The sequence below is a fragment of the Ailuropoda melanoleuca genome, chromosome 15 (genome assembly GCF_002007445.2).
Source record: "Ailuropoda melanoleuca isolate Jingjing chromosome 15, ASM200744v2, whole genome shotgun sequence".
NCBI lineage: Eukaryota > Metazoa > Chordata > Mammalia > Carnivora > Ursidae > Ailuropoda > Ailuropoda melanoleuca.
The window spans coordinates 48484838-48501046 of NC_048232.1; positions in this window are offsets into that span (position 1 = coordinate 48484838).

Sequence of the window (16209 nt, forward strand, 5' to 3'; positions counted from 1 at the left end):
TGTAATAACCCCACTAGATATTAGAGAGAAAGAGAAATGGAAAGATAGACAGGTGTTATAGTGGGAGAGGGGGGCAAAGGACAAGGTAGATCATAAAGGGCTATTATAGACATCTGTTCCCAAAACAACTACATCAACATCAATGACATAATTCTTTCATTATGAAGTTTATTTCTAGGTTAAGTATTGTAGAGAGAATTTTGGTTAAGTATTATTAGAGAGAATTTTCTGTCCTTCATTTATTTCCTTTTATCTAAACTACAAGAGTAAAACCTGTAATCATGAAGGAATTTTAATTTCTAATTGAATAGGAATATTCCTTAGAGAGAGAGATAGTTGTGTCTCTGGTAGTTCTTATTCTTTTTTTTCTTTTTTTTAAAGATTTTTTTTTTTTTTTGACAGAGATAGAGACAGCCAGCGAGAGAGGGAACACAAGCAGGGGGAGTGGGAGAGGAAGAAGCAGGCTCACAGCGGAGGAGCCTGATGTGGGGCTCGATCCCACAACGCCGGGATCACGCCCTGAGCTGAAGGCAGACGCCCAACCGCTGTGCCACCCAGGCGCCCCTGGTAGTTTTTTATTCTTATAAAGTATGCACATGGAAGATCATACATATATCTTACATAGAACCTGCAAGGAATTAAGGGGATAACAACGAAATAGTGACACAATCAGGGAAATTAAATAATCTTGACTGAAACTCGACTTGCAGTCAGANTTTTATTCTTATAAAGTATGCACATGGAAGATCATACATATATCTTACATAGAACCTGCAAGGAATTTAAAGGGATAACAACGAAATAGTGACACAATCAGGGAAATTAAATAATCTTGACTGAAACTCGACTTGCAGTCAGACTGAAGTTTAAAATCCTGGGCTAACATACACAGTCACCTTCTAAGACAATGGAGGGTTCCTATCAATATACTCACATGACCAAGTATTTTATGTAAAATTTGCAAAAGTCGGATATTTTAATTGCAGTTGGTTAAGACCACTATGCTTTCTACTCTGACATTCTGTCTTACATCTGTTGGCATGGAAGTGGCCGGAGACATTTTTTTTTAGGCTCCCGTTGAGAATTGGTACTCAATTTTAACTGCCGTTTGTAATGACTATTTAGAAAGTTTAAATACAATAATGAGAAGTTGCAAACTCCTTATTTGGATATTTGTAAAAAAATTTTCTTTTGTCCTTTTAAAAAAATTATTATTAACAATTAAAAAGGACCAATAGAAATAACAAAGCACCAAACAAAAATGATGAATCTGAACACTTAAGTTGATAAAGTGTTCTGACATAAAGGAACAAATTTCTGCAAACAGTTGTAATATAATAGAGATGCAAAGGGGGATAAATGAAATGAAAAATAGTAGAAAACCCCAAACTGAAAACCATAATTAAAATTTACATGAGAAATAAGGGAGAAAATTCTATTTAAAATATTAAATAGTAGTAAATATGTAATGATATCTGTAAGTTGTATCATTTAGGGAAAGGAAAATACATGTGTAGAATAGAGTCTAAAGATCTATGTAAGCATGTTAGATAACACACAGAAAGTGAGCTTTTAAAATCATGATACGGAGGCGCCAGGGTGGCTCAGTCTATTGAGTGTCTGACTCTGGATCTTGGCCCAGGTCATGGTCTCAGGGTCATGAGGTGGAGCCCTGTGTGGGGCTCACACTGAGTGTGGAACTTACTTAAGATTCTCTCTCTTCCTCTCCCTCTGCCCCTCCCTCCCTGCTCACATTCTCACTTGCCCCCTCTCTCTCTCAAAATAAAAGAAAAGAAAAAGAAAATGATGATATACAAAATCACAACTGAAGAAAACCAACCAGAAAACTAAAATATAAATGAAAGCATTGACAAATTTCCAGACAGATAGTAAAAACATACTTATGCCCTGACATGCCCCTAAATAGTTGACATAGAAGTTACATATAGCCTAGCATATGGGGGTAAAACAAAAACCTAGAAAGGAATAGAAATCATCTGGACTCCAGGTACATACTCTATGCACTAGGTTGTACAGACAAACGAGAAAAGGCAGGCAAAGTTCATGACAAAACTTATACTTTTAAGTATAAGATGTAAGACTGCTGGTGGAACAAGGTGCAAATGGATGCTTCTCAAATATGAAAGAATATGAAAATCATTAGAACACAAATTTTTTATTTTTTCTCCAGAGATTCTGGATTCATAGTTGTGGAGTGGAGTCCATGAATTTGCATTTCTCCCAAGCTCCCAGATGATGCTAATGTTACTCGTCTGGTCTGTGAACTATATTTTGAGTGGCACTGATTTACACTTTAAATTTTATTCTAGAAGCTCAGATTGGTACTGCCAGCATGGATTGGATCCATAATTAGATTTAGTCAATAGTAAAATAAAATTTGATGATACAGTGTATTTGCTTCTCTAATTGGCAACCAATAAAAAGAATAAAAGTGTTCAGTTTTAACATGGGTGTAAGGAAATTAGCATCCTCATATAATACTAGTGTTATTTCTTGAATCCCTAGTAGCAGTTTTCATTATTAGCCTTAAATATAAACACATACTTGGATTTAACACTTTTACTTCTGTTCAGGTTTCTTAGGATCAGTAATATATACATGATTATTAATCCCAGAAGATTACCTAAGAACTAAAAATCCAAAATTTACTGATCTAAATTCTGTGTAGTTACTTTATTTTCTGCTGAAAAAGATTTCTTTGTGATTTCTCCTTTCTAGATGGGCGGTTATATTACCGACTTTAGATCTTTCTGCTTTTCTAATATGTATATGAAATGCTATAAATTTCCTTCTAAACACTTCTTTTGCTGTGTCTCTAAAATTCTTAGAAGTGATACTTTTGTTTTCATTTACTTCTAAATATTTTTAAGTTTCTCTTAAGACTTCTTTGACCCATGCATCATTTAGAAGTGTGTTGTTTAATCTCCGAGTATTTGGGGGGTTTCTAGCTAGCTTTCTGTTGATTTCTAGTTTAATTCCATGGAGAGTGTGTTTTGTTTGACTTCTATTCTTTTACATTTCTATTCTTTTCTTTTTTTTCTATTTATATTTTTTAAAATTATCTTTATTCTTATAAAATGTTTAAAGTTTTATAACCCAGAATATGGTCTATCTTGGGGAATGTTCTGTATAGGCTTGAGAAGATTGTATTCTGCTTTTGTGAGGTTAAGTATTCAATAAATGTTAATTAGATCCACATGATTGATGGTACTGTTCAGTTAAAATGTATCCTTACTTATTTTCTGCCTGCTGCATATGTCAATTACTTATAGAGATCCGTTGAAGCCTCCAACTATAATAGTGAATTTTTCTATTTTTCCTTGCAGTTCTATCAGTTTTTGCCTCATGTATTTTGACAAGCTGCTGTTTGGCATGTACATCTTAAGGACTGGTATGTCTTCTTGAGAAATAACCCCTTTTTCATTGTGTAATGCCTTTCTTAGTCCTTTGTAATTTTCCTATCTAGTATTTTCCAGTTTGCTGTCCTCTCTGTCATATCAATTATACATTTTTCTTTTTTCCATTTTTAATGATTGTCCTTTAGTTCACAGAATACATTTATACCAACCTAAGTCATTTTTCAAAAAACATTGTACCACTGCATGAGTAGTACAAGTACTTTATAGCACAGTATCCTCAATTCCTCTTTCTTCTCTAATAGCATTGCTATAATTCATTCCACTCATCCCTACGCTAAATTCACTGAATACATTGTTGCTATTATTATTGTAAGCAAACTGTTACTTGTTAAATCAATTAAGATAAAAAATACAAAATTTTATTTTACCTTCATTTATTCCTTTTCTTTTTTTCTTAAGATTTTATTTATTTATTTGACAGAGAGAGAGAGCGCGCGCGAGAGCGCCTGAGAGAGAAAGCGTGCACGCGCGCACGCGCAAGCCGCGCACAAGCAGGCAGAATAGCAAGCAGAGGGAGAGGGAGCTTGGAGCTCAATCCCAGGCTCTGGGATCATGATCTGAGAAGAAGGCAGACGCTTAACCAACTGAGCCACCCAGGGGCCCCTCATTTATTCCTTCTCTAGCACTCTCTTTCTTTAAAGAAACGTCCAATTTCATTCTTATCTTTGCTCCTCTATTCCCCCTCCCCCAGCTTCTTTCAAAACTTTATCTTGTGATTTTTCTGCAGTGTGGATATGTTTGCCTGTGTGAAGATATTTTAGTATTTATCTCTCCTGGTGTTTTCTGAGGTTCCGAGATCTGTGATTTGGTGTCTGTCATTAGTTTCAGAAAATTCTTTGCCATTATTACTTCAAACATTTCCTTTGTTCCTTTCTTTCTTTCATCTTCTGTAATTCCCATTTTACATATGTTTTACTGTTTATAAATGCCCCACAGTTCCTGGATACTCTGTTCCAGCTCTTTCATCTTTTTCTTTTTCTTTTTTTTTTTTTTCTTTTTAAATATTTTATTTATTTATTCAACAGAGATAGAGACAGCCAGCAAGAGAGGGAACACAAGCAGGGGGAGTGGGAGAGGAAGAAGCAGGCTCATAGGGGAGGAGCCTGATATGGGGCTCGATCACACCCTGAGCCGAAAGCAGACGCTTAACCGCTGTGCCACCCAGGCGCCCCTTTTGCTTTTCTATTTTAGACATTTCTGTTGACATTACTTTAATCACTAAATTCTTTCCTCCACTGTGTCAATTTCTTGATGAGCCCATCAAAGGCATTCTTCATTTCTTGTACAGTAGTTTTTTTATTTCTAGCATTTCCTTTTGACTCCATCTCTCTCCTTATATTACCTATCTGCTTTTACATGCCATCCACTTTTTCCATGATAGCCTTTAGCATAGTAATCATAGTTGTTTTAGATTCCTGTTATGATCATAATTTTGAGTCTGGTTCTGCTAGAAATTGCTGCCATATCTGGATCTTGTTCTGAGGCTTGATCTATCTCTTCAAACTATGTTTTTAAAATGTGTTTTTTTGTCTCTTGGCATGAACTGTGAATTTTTTGAAAGAAGCTGGACATGATGAATGGGTAAAAGGAACTGAAGTAAATAGGCCTTAAGGATGAGGTTTTATGTTTATCTGGCTAGGGGTTAGGCTGCGTATACTATTATCTGTAACTACAGTGTCTGAAGGTAAAGTTTCCTCTGGTGCTCTTGTTTTTGTCTCTTTGGATTTCTCTAGAGACTTCTTAAATAAGGTCTGAGATATGCAGTTCTTTCAGCTGTAATACTCTGTAACTACATGGGAGCCCTATTGACGGGGTGATAAGCTGTATTGGGAATGCAAGTGTTCCATAGTCCATCAAGTTTCAGGCTTTTAATGAGCCTGTGTTGGTTAAGACCTTGCTAAGAATACAATGCTATGGATGTATTTCAAAACAGTTACTTTCCTCTCCTATTCCAGAAGCATGAGATTGATTTTTTTTTTTTTTTTTTTAGTTTTCACTGTGAGAATCTGGTATCTAGAGATAGAATTCATGAAATGTGGGGGTCCTCCTCCCCACTCCCCACCCCCACAGCTGGATTCCCTTGGAATTTTTTTTTAACTCTCAGGCCCTCCACACTGAGCCTCCAGCAATTTGTCAATTACAGTTTAAGGATTAGGACCCCAGTACTAGTTTTAGCAGTGGCTCATACTCCTGGGCTTCTGTTTAGATATCCACTCCCATGTCTACAATTTTGGAGCAGCTGTTTGTCCAATGACCTCAATTCTCTTGCTCAGGCAATTGATTACTCTTTCCTTTCCTCCTCTAGCATATTTATTAGTAAATCCTATCAGGGTCTTCACATTTGATGTTCCCTGGAACATTTGTTTCCAGTTACTCCCATGGTAGTCGCCTTTCCATCATTTAGGTCTTTATTCAAGTGATAGATTGATCATTTATCATCATAGACAGAATGCCATGAAGAAATCTCTTCCTAGATTTCTTTCCCGACTACCCAATCTGAAACAGCCTTGCCAATGATGACCCCTGCTATATCCATAGAACACAGAAGAGCAGTTTTTCAGCAGGTATTTATGAGTAGAGGCATGTTGTCTTTTAGAGAAAAATGTATATAAAAAATGTATTTCTATAGCTGTCAGTATCATCTATATGTGTATTCGCTAACCAGTGTTTAAAATCTAAAAGCAGTTTTTTTTTTTTTAAAGATTTTATTTATTTATTCGACAGAGATAGAGACAGCCAGCGAGAGAAGGAACACAAGCAGGGTGAGTGGGAAAGGAAGAAGCAGGCTCATAGCGGAAGAGCCTGATGTGGGGCTCGATCCCATAATGCTGGGATCACGCCCTGAGCCGAAGGCAGACGCTTAAGCGCTGTGGCACCCAGGCGCCCCTAAAAGCAGTTTCTTAAATAAACTTTTCCATAAGGAAAGAGAAGTGCGTAAAGAGGATATATTTTCAAGGTTCACTAGTATATTAATTTATTTAATATTTACATATTTAAGGGCTAAATGTATTTTCATTGTCTCCTAGAAATTAAAAGTACTTCTACTTAAGTAAATTTTTTGTTCCCACTTATAAGTTCTACATTCTGTGCCATGTGCTAAGGATCTAGCAGTGAATAAAGCAGGCAAAAGCCTCCACTCGCTGGAAATCAGTAAGATAGAAATAAAAATAGAAGATTGTTGTGGTCTGGAAGCCAAGTGCAGAAAATGTATCTAAGGAGAGTGATCAACTGTGTGAAATTCCCCTGAAAGGTTAATTAATACGAGGACTGAAAACAGAAGATTGGATTTTGCTAATTGGAGGAATGATTTCAAATGGATAGAGTCCAGACTTTGAAGTGATATAAACCTAGATTTGAAAATTTCATGTACCTTTATTCAAATTGCTTGTGTTCTCTGAACCTAGAATTCTGAAGATTATAAAATAAAAATCATAATGCCTACCTCATTGGTTTCTTCAAAGAATTAAACGCGATAGTGAAGATAAAAGCCTAATAAAGTAGCACATGAGAGACCCTACATAAATATTATCTATATGAGTTATTAAGTTAGAAATTAGATGAATCTTTAAAATTGAGGACTTCCTGTTGTCTCTTTGTTTTAAATTGTAGTGATGAAAACTTCAAGATCGCTGACAATGAATTTTATTCTGTTAGTTGCTGCTCCAGTTAACTAGAAATCTATTCCTTTGACAAAGTATTATGCTTTCAAATTCCTAAAAGAACTTGAGTCTGGGTATTTCAATGTTTGTATGTTGAATTTATTTAAAATTTTGTGTTCTCTGTTGGCTCTCTTTAGTGTCAATGCTTTCTGCACCATTGCCTACTCCTCTGCATCATGTTTTCCTTAATAACTAGTTTTTCAGAAAATGAGCAAAAGATCATTTCCTAAGTAAGCGTGTCAAGCACAATGCTCAATTTCTAGTTGTATATTTTGCTACCTCAAACTAGATTTAGTTCTTTCAGGTTTTGCACAGTCAGTATATGTTCGATGCTCAAATATTTCATATCTTTTCAGTGTAGTTGCTGCAACCAACCAAATATTTAAAGGCCATTTTTGAAGTTCATCCATATTTATAGAGGTGAAGATGTATCTGAAAGTTGAAAAACAGTTACATACAAGTTACGGATAATTTGTTCTATGACTTTCCAGTGAACATGTTATCTGTTCTTCTAAAAACAAAACAAAACAACATCTAATTCACTGCAGCTCTTTTATTTCTTAAAGAATTAAATTATATAATATTTTACCATACATTGTGTTAGGCACAGACATCCTCCATTGAAAAGGGACTGCTTTGTGGAGTTGTTTGTTATGAATAGAGCTACTAATAATAAAGACATTACTGAAACACCTATATTTCCTAGAATGAATTTTGATCTACAGCTACAAAGTCCTGATGCCAGATGAAAATAGAAACAAAGATAAAACTTTCTCTCTAACCATGCTTTCTTGTCCTCCTGAAGGACAATGGCTCCTCCCAATGGAGAGAGTTGCAATTGAAAAATGATCAGCTTCATTTCTATACCTGTTATAAGATGAACAGCTATTGCTAATTTCAGCGTAATGTTGGAGGTTAGAGAACATTCTACTGGGGCCATTTGATTGTGCTACATATTAATTACCTAAAGGAAGCAATAAATCGTCTTGGTGAACAACTTGAACATGTGCATTAAGTGAAACAGAAAGCAAGATAGTATTTTTTGCCAAATTTGAATGTAGCATAATTGAACTTAAAAAAAATCCAGGTTCATTAAAATTATCCACTGGCTTTTGTCATGGACAAAAAAATCCCCACACATCAAGGGGAAATTAAAGCAAAAAGCACTTCCTTTTTTGATTTGGCAACATCTTGACTATTTAGCAGTCTGTGAAGGATCGTTTTAGTTGAGAAATAGATGAGAAGATGATGCATGTGTGATTAAGAATCTTTTTCACACAAATAAGCAATTATTATGGACTTGGAAACTTTGTTAGTTTTTTGTTTGAGAAGCTTGTTAAGTCATAGTCATTTTTACTAACATCTGCTAGTTCCATTTATACTCGCCAAGGACATAGTTATAAGTAGAAATTTAAAGAATTCGGTAAGATGCTTAAAAAACATTTTGAATGTGATTCATTTTCCTTTAGGGAAACCTAAATTTTTGGAATTTTTAGAATGAGAATCACATATTAAATATTATCTTGGTTTTTCACTAGTGATAAATGTCATCTTTTTTTGTTGTGTGTGTGTGTGTCTTGGTTCACGTTCTTTTTCTATATTTACAGGATAATCTTTTCTTCTACTTGCTTTAAATACTGTCATGTGCTATACATAGACTGAAACAGAAATTTCAATTTTGATTGGTAGCTAGAAACAATGGTCTTGTGAGAAGGTTTCAAATCAATTCTTTAAAACTATTTCTCTTAAATTGCCCCTCTTTTTATATCGCAGCTGCCTTAATCCAACCTCCCCATCTATCATTCAAATCTAGATCATTCAATAGATTCTTTATTGGTATACTTGCCTGTAGTCTCTGTCACCAGAGCTATTTCAGAATTATATTGTCAAGACTGATATAACATTGCTCTGTCATTATATTTACCTATAAAGTTATCTCTTAATATAATTAGGCTTCCTCCTTTATATTTACATTTTAAGCTCTAAGTAAATTATACCCAGAGACCTTTAAATCCATTTTTCTAGATAAGACCAGAGATTATATAATCAAATTAATTTGAAAAGTAATATTCACACTTATGACACGTTTTTGTGTCAAAGTAAGATTTAATTTGTTCTCTCATCCAGCAAGTATTATTAAAAGTATTACAATGGGTTCATCAATATTGGGGGGAGGATGTCATTCTGAAGACAAGATAAAATAGTTGGAAGCAACTAAGAAACAGGCAGTTGACCCTCATTATTTGTAAATTTCATTATTATGTGTTCATCTACACGTTAAAGTTTATTTGGAATCCCAAAATCTGTACTGATTGAGCTTTCATGGTAATCCCACTCTAGGACATGCACATGCTCACTGTAGCAAAAAAAATAAAATAAAAAAAATAAAAATTGAGCCACCCGATGCACGCATTCACAGATCAGGTCAAATAAGGCATTGCTCTGACATCTTGTTTCAGCTTTCATAATGTACTAAGTGCCCTTTTCATGCTCTATTTAGTGCCACATTTGTCACATTTGTGTGCTTTCTCTCGGTGATTTCACTGTTTAAAATGGCTCTCAAGCTTAGTGTTGAAGTGTTGTCCAGTGTCCCTGAGTTCAAGAAAGCTGCGATGTGCCATATGGAGAACATAGGTGTGTTAAGTGAGTTTTATTCAGTCATGGGTTATAGTGCTGCTGGCCATGAGTTCAATGTGAATGAATCTGCAATACATATGAAATAGGATGTCTTGAAACAGAAACACACATAAAACAAGATTATCTATTAATCAGTTAAGGAAAATGTTATGACCAGAGGCTTCCAGAAACCTCACTTTCTATTTTACTTTTATTTCACCAAGAAGCAATGATTCGGTGTTTACAGTGACCTTATAGAACATAGCTACCACTAATAATGACAATTGACTATAAATTTCTTATAATGAATTACATACTACAAGATTACTGTGCTATTTAAAATAAGAAAGAATTTATTTCTGGGATAGGTTCATAAAAGTATGTTCTTAAGGAAAGTAAGTTTTGAGGCTGATCTTGGAACAGTTGGATAGGCAAAGTGAAGGCTACTGGGGGATAAGGAATAGCAGAGGAAAAAACAAAGACGTGGGATTGCCCAAGATGTGCTGGATGTTGTTGGGTGAGAATCAGGATTCCAGGAATGTGGTTGGATGAATGGAAGTACTAGGATCTAATGATAAAAGGCACTGAGTACTGAGCTGAGAACCTTGCGTTCACTTTAACAGACAAAAGTTATTATGAAACCTAGGGTAAAGGAAGACTTGTTTACAATTTGGATATATTTAGACATATCTCTCTACTATATAAAATGCTATCAGTGGATGTCTATGGCATCCATAACAAATAAATCAGTTTGATATTTATTGCAGTAATAGGTTTTAGATCCAGATATAGATAAATTTAATACCTACAACCTATACTCTGAATTAACTTTCTTTTCTAATGGGTTAATATTTATGGATAAAAGTTCTTGATAAATAATATAAATTGCTTTTCCCTCAGTACTGAGCCAATAACAATATAAATAATTGAGTGAATATTAATCCTCCTCATTTTTTAATCTGTTTTATTAGTAATCATTCTAAAATATCTTTCAAGTCCATGCAGAATTGGAATTTTGGAGGCTTTTTGGTTGACTTTTATTGAGAAGATTAAATATTTTTATTACATTGCAGGAGAGACTAATCAAGTTGCTGCAATTAGAAGTTAACATTTGTATATTTTCTTCTGTTTTATTCCATTTGCATGTCTTAAATTAATTAATTCGTTAAAGATTTATATTATTAATTTAGAAAATAAGATGTAGAGAAGCCATATCTTAGGACAAGCTGCGTTCCTCTGTGATTCATTACTAAAAAGACCATCTGGAGACATGAAAAGAAAAATCTATTCCCTAAACTCCAATGAAAGCATGATTATCTACTCCATGTGAAGAGAGATTTGGGAGGCCTTTTCTAAATGTGCATTTCAAAGATTGAGGAATTGTCTATCCCACTGAAGAGCAAAAACAACACTGAGGGCACGGCAAAGTTAAATGAATTCCAATTACTAAAAGCAAACATATAAACATCTGTAATTCTAATGGCCATAATAAATCTTAGCAGTTGAAAAAAGAGAAAAGTTCTAGCTGCCTTGATAATTGGATCAATTTTTCACTTATGGGTTGTCAATTACTTGACATTTTAATGCATGCCAAATACGGCTAAAAGTATTTTAATTAGAATAATGTTGCAAAAACTAACCCTACAGCTTTAATTGTGGTTTTGAAGCACAAAATGCGCATCTGAATACCTATTTACTGCGCAGAAGTTAATTAAAAGCATAGTTTTATATTGAACATGCACTGGGCAGAGAGAGGAAAATAATTGGCAATTAGGAATATGTAAGAGTCCACTCTATAAAGCTAAGCACGCTTGCCACAAACTTTAAACAAGTTGGGAATTTCATTATTTTGAGTAGTATCCGAAGTTGTAACAATGATAACAAAAGTAGTTACTATGATAACAAGTTATATTTATATGATAAATTATTATATTCAAGCTACCAGAGCATAAATGACTTTATTTGGCTTTATGAAATGCTGAGGTTGTTTTGAGGGTCTCAGCAAATAACACCTCCCTTTTTTCATTTAAGTTATGAACCAATTGAGTGCTAACTCAAAGACCAAAAGTAAATCAAAACATCTCCTCTACATGTAATAAAACTAGTATGAGGACATAGTGTGAAGCCCAAATGGGACTACTCACTCCCAAATGGGGCTGGGTGAAGAACAACCAAATTACCCACTGCTTTATTCACCCCCTACCCCCTTCTAGAGTTTATAAAATTGTAAGAACTTACTTTCCCAGAATTTGGAAGGCAGAATCAAGCTTATATATAGTGTGCTGGTGGTTCTTTTAGCAAAGGCTCAATAAAGAAAAATAGAGCATCTCCAGAGAACATTTTGCCCAAGCAGCAAATGCTTCAGCCATTATTCAGCTGCTCCACACTGATCCAGAGAAGAGAAGAAAGGATAAAATATCTCCCATTTAGAACCATTTCTAGCTTATCCTCATTCAATCAAGAATCATGAATTAATGACAATTATCCAGCATCAAGGAAACTGATTCTACTGCTGAAAGAAATAAGGGCAGGGCAAGAGGCCAGGGATATTTAGAGGAAAATACTCTTCTTATGGGAACAAGAGCAATGGGAAAGAGGCCTCTTCTGATGTAAAGCAGCTATGAAAGTTAGTCTTTGAGAGGTAAAGAATTTATGTTCTACAAGTGGCATAATCAAGATCAGAACTGAACTGCTGAATTACAAGCCTGACACTCTTTCTACTCTATTTTGCAGCAGCTTTGTCTTATGTCTGTATTCTTTATTTTTTTATTTTAATTGTTTCAGCTTTGGCCATTGGGAACCCTTTCAGTTGGCTCTTGTGACATTTTGACGTAGCCTGTCACCATCATTGTGAGCCTTTTTTTTTTTTTTAATCATTTCTTTACTTCATGTACCTATCAGATACTCTAGGCTCTGTAACTTGACCAGGATATTTCAAGGGATAGAGTTATCCTTACTATCTTCAACAATGGATCAAGTATCTAAGTTACTTTTTAAACTAATTTGTGTATGACCAGAGGTATTTTAGTACTTAGGTTACATATCAACATTTCTAATACTCTGATAATTAACTATTTAACCTCAATTTTATGCAGTTGATTTGTGATTGCCTACTCTAATCCCTAAAAATGTTATTTGCACAAGAACACATTAACACAAACATACACATTCAGTTGATTATTTAAATCCTCAGGACAGCCAAAGGACTTGAATAGACATTTTTCCAAAGACATACAAATGGCCAACAGGTACATGAAAAGGTACTCAACATAACTATCAGGAAAATGCACATCAAAACCACAATGATATATCACCTCACAGCTGTTACAATGGCTGTTATAAAACAAACAAACAAACAAACAAGAGATAACAAGTGTTGGCTAGGAAGTGGAGAAAAAGGAACGTTTCTGCAATTTGGTAAGACTGTAAATTGATACAGCCACTATGGGGAACAATATGGAGTTTCCTCAAAAGTTAAAAATAGAACCACCAAGTGATCCAGTAATCTCACTTCTGGGTATATATTGAGAGAAAATGAAATCACTATTTTGAAGAGATGTCTGCACTCCCATGTTCATTACAGCATTATTCACAATAGCCAAGACATGGAAACAGCCTAAGTGTCTGTCAATGGAATAATGGATAAAAAGAATGTGATATATCAATACAGATAGATCTAAAAAATGGAATATATTCAGTTATAAGAAAAAAAGGAAATCCTGACAATTATGACAGCACGGATGAAACTTGAGGGCATTATGCTAAGTGAAATGTCAGACAGAGAAAGAAAAGTACCGAATGATCTCATTTATCTGTAGAATCTAAAAAATCCAAACTCAGAAACTGAGAATAGACTGATTGTTGCCAATGACTGGAAGGTGAAGAAATTGGGGAGATGTTGATCAAAGGGTGCAAACCTTCAGCTGTAAGATACAAGTTCTAAGGATCTAATGTACAGCATAGTGACTATCATTAATAATACTGTGTTGTATACTTGAAATTTGCTAAGAGTAAATCTGAAATGTTCTCATTACACACACACAAAGGTAACTGCGTGAGGTGATAGTTGTGTTAACTAACCTTATTGTGGCAGTCATTTCATAATACGTAAATATATCAAATATACAATATGATGATTTGAAACAACTTACACAATGTTTCTTACCAATAGTATCTCAATAAAGATGGAAAAAAATCCTCAAGACATAACATATAAGACATGACAGTGTTTAGGGTAGGAGGCAGTCGGGGAAGGAAGGAAATCTATGTTCTAAGAGAAGGGGCCTAGGGATTGATCCTGAGGCTACATGGCACCTTGATTGGAAGCTTTCAGGTCCTGTCTCTGCAAAACTCATTTCTTCAAGTCTGAAGCCATTTGCCTGGAATTACTTTTTATCAGAACTGGTACTGACATTAGAAAGGAGAAATTTGAATTAGAACCCAACATTCTCACTTGTTATGAAGTCTGATGTTATGCCTCTAGCTGTGATTTCTGTGTTGGTGTCCAGCCAAGTCTGAGGCATTGCCTTATAGAACTCTGGTACTAAGAACCTTGCCCTCACTTTCTGTCTTAACAACATGCCGCATGGTACAATTCCTCCTACACTGGCATAGCAACTTGCTCTTATCATTGTCAATCTCCTAGCCTTGAACCAATACCTAGCAGCTAAACTGGGACTCTGATTCTTGTTGAGGGAAATGTTACTTTACTCTAAATTTCACTGCGTCCTTTGTCCAATTCCCTCTATTCAGATTCTTCAAGCTAGCTATCTGCCAGTTTACTGTCATATACTCTGGAAAACTTGTGTTGCTGAAAAATAGGCTACTCTTTCCTCCTTGCCCCACATCACATGAAAGGTGTTGGTTTATTAAGCTTAAAGCAGACATTTCAACTTTAATAGATGATTCCAAAATTCTGAAAAGTCTTCAAATAACAGTGGGTGCAGAGAGGGTAGAATCCATTTCTGAATCCCCTTTTTAAATCACAGCTCTTCTCCTCACCTGCATTTCTGCAAACCTAGCATTTGATTATACACACCTATATGCTACTCTCAATCCACATGATTTGGTGAAATAGAACCTCTCATGCCCAGAGGTTGACCTTGATTTATCTCTGTGTGAATAAGTACATCTTATTTCTGGCTAGTGATTATATTTCACTAGATATGGATATGGCAAAAATAAAGAAATAGGATGTGATGAGATCTTTCCTAGAGAATTTCAGAAAAATGAAACACCAGCATTTGATTAGATGGTAGGTAGATAAAAGGCTTGTTTCTACAGAAAAAAATATAGCCAACACAAAGGAGGTAAAACTGCAAGAGTATGAGGAAGAAACTGGATGGTGAAGAAATCTTTTGAGCCCCCAAATCCAACTGCACTCAAAGCTAGCTTTACTCTCCGAACTTTTAAATGCATACGTTAATAAAATTCCTATTTGCCAGTCTCTGATATCTGGTAAAACAGGCAAAATAGTGTGAAAGTTATAGGAATTGGAATAAGATAAACCTGGATCCAATTTTGCTGTTATCTAGTTATATGAATTTAGTCATGTTGCTAACCTCTGCACATGTGAAATAAATACCCAACTTACTCAAAATTTTACCTCATCTAATCATTAGTATTCTTGCACTGACGTTGTTTAAGACAGTTTGGTTATTAGAGTGACAGTCTTTTAAGAGACAATTTAAAAATAGGTAATTGAGTAATTGATTTAAACTAGTGACTTTAAGTTGAAGCTTTACTAAATTTTTAATTAGTGATATATATTTAATTTATTGGACATTTAACACTGTTTTTTCTTTCTTCAATTCTTGATTATTTTATTGAGGTATAATTGACATGTTATATTTGTTTTATAACATTATAACAATATGATTTGATTTTTTATGTATTACAAAATGATCACCACAATAAGTCTAGTTTACATTTGTCACCACACATAGTTACCAATTCCTTTCTTGTGATGAGAACTTTAAAAATCCACTCTTGCAGCTACTTTCAAATATGCAGTACAGTATTATTAAATATAGCCATTATGCTGTCCATTAGGGTCCCAATACTTAGGATTTTTTTTAATCTAGAGAGCTTAAGTATTTTGAAAAAAAATTGAATATAGTAAATTTAGAATTTCATTGTTTAAAGTTTGATTAAGTTTGGAGAAAGAGCCAAACAATTATTTAAAGGTCCTTAGAAATAATTGTAAAATCCATTAAATTTAGAAATAGAATTAAAAATTTGTAGATAAATTTAAGGCACAGAGAAAAAATATTTTAAATTTTAACCATCTTAATATTCAGTTTTAAGCAACAATAATTCTTCTAAATTGGCTTTTTTATATATAAAAATCATCTTCAAGTATATCAAAAAAACTCATGTCAATGTCATCCAATTGTTTATCCATAAATATCCCTTTAGTGACAGTATAATGACACAAGTATGTCTGATGTGTCATTTTTTCCTTTTATCCATTTTATGTTAATAGATAACACACT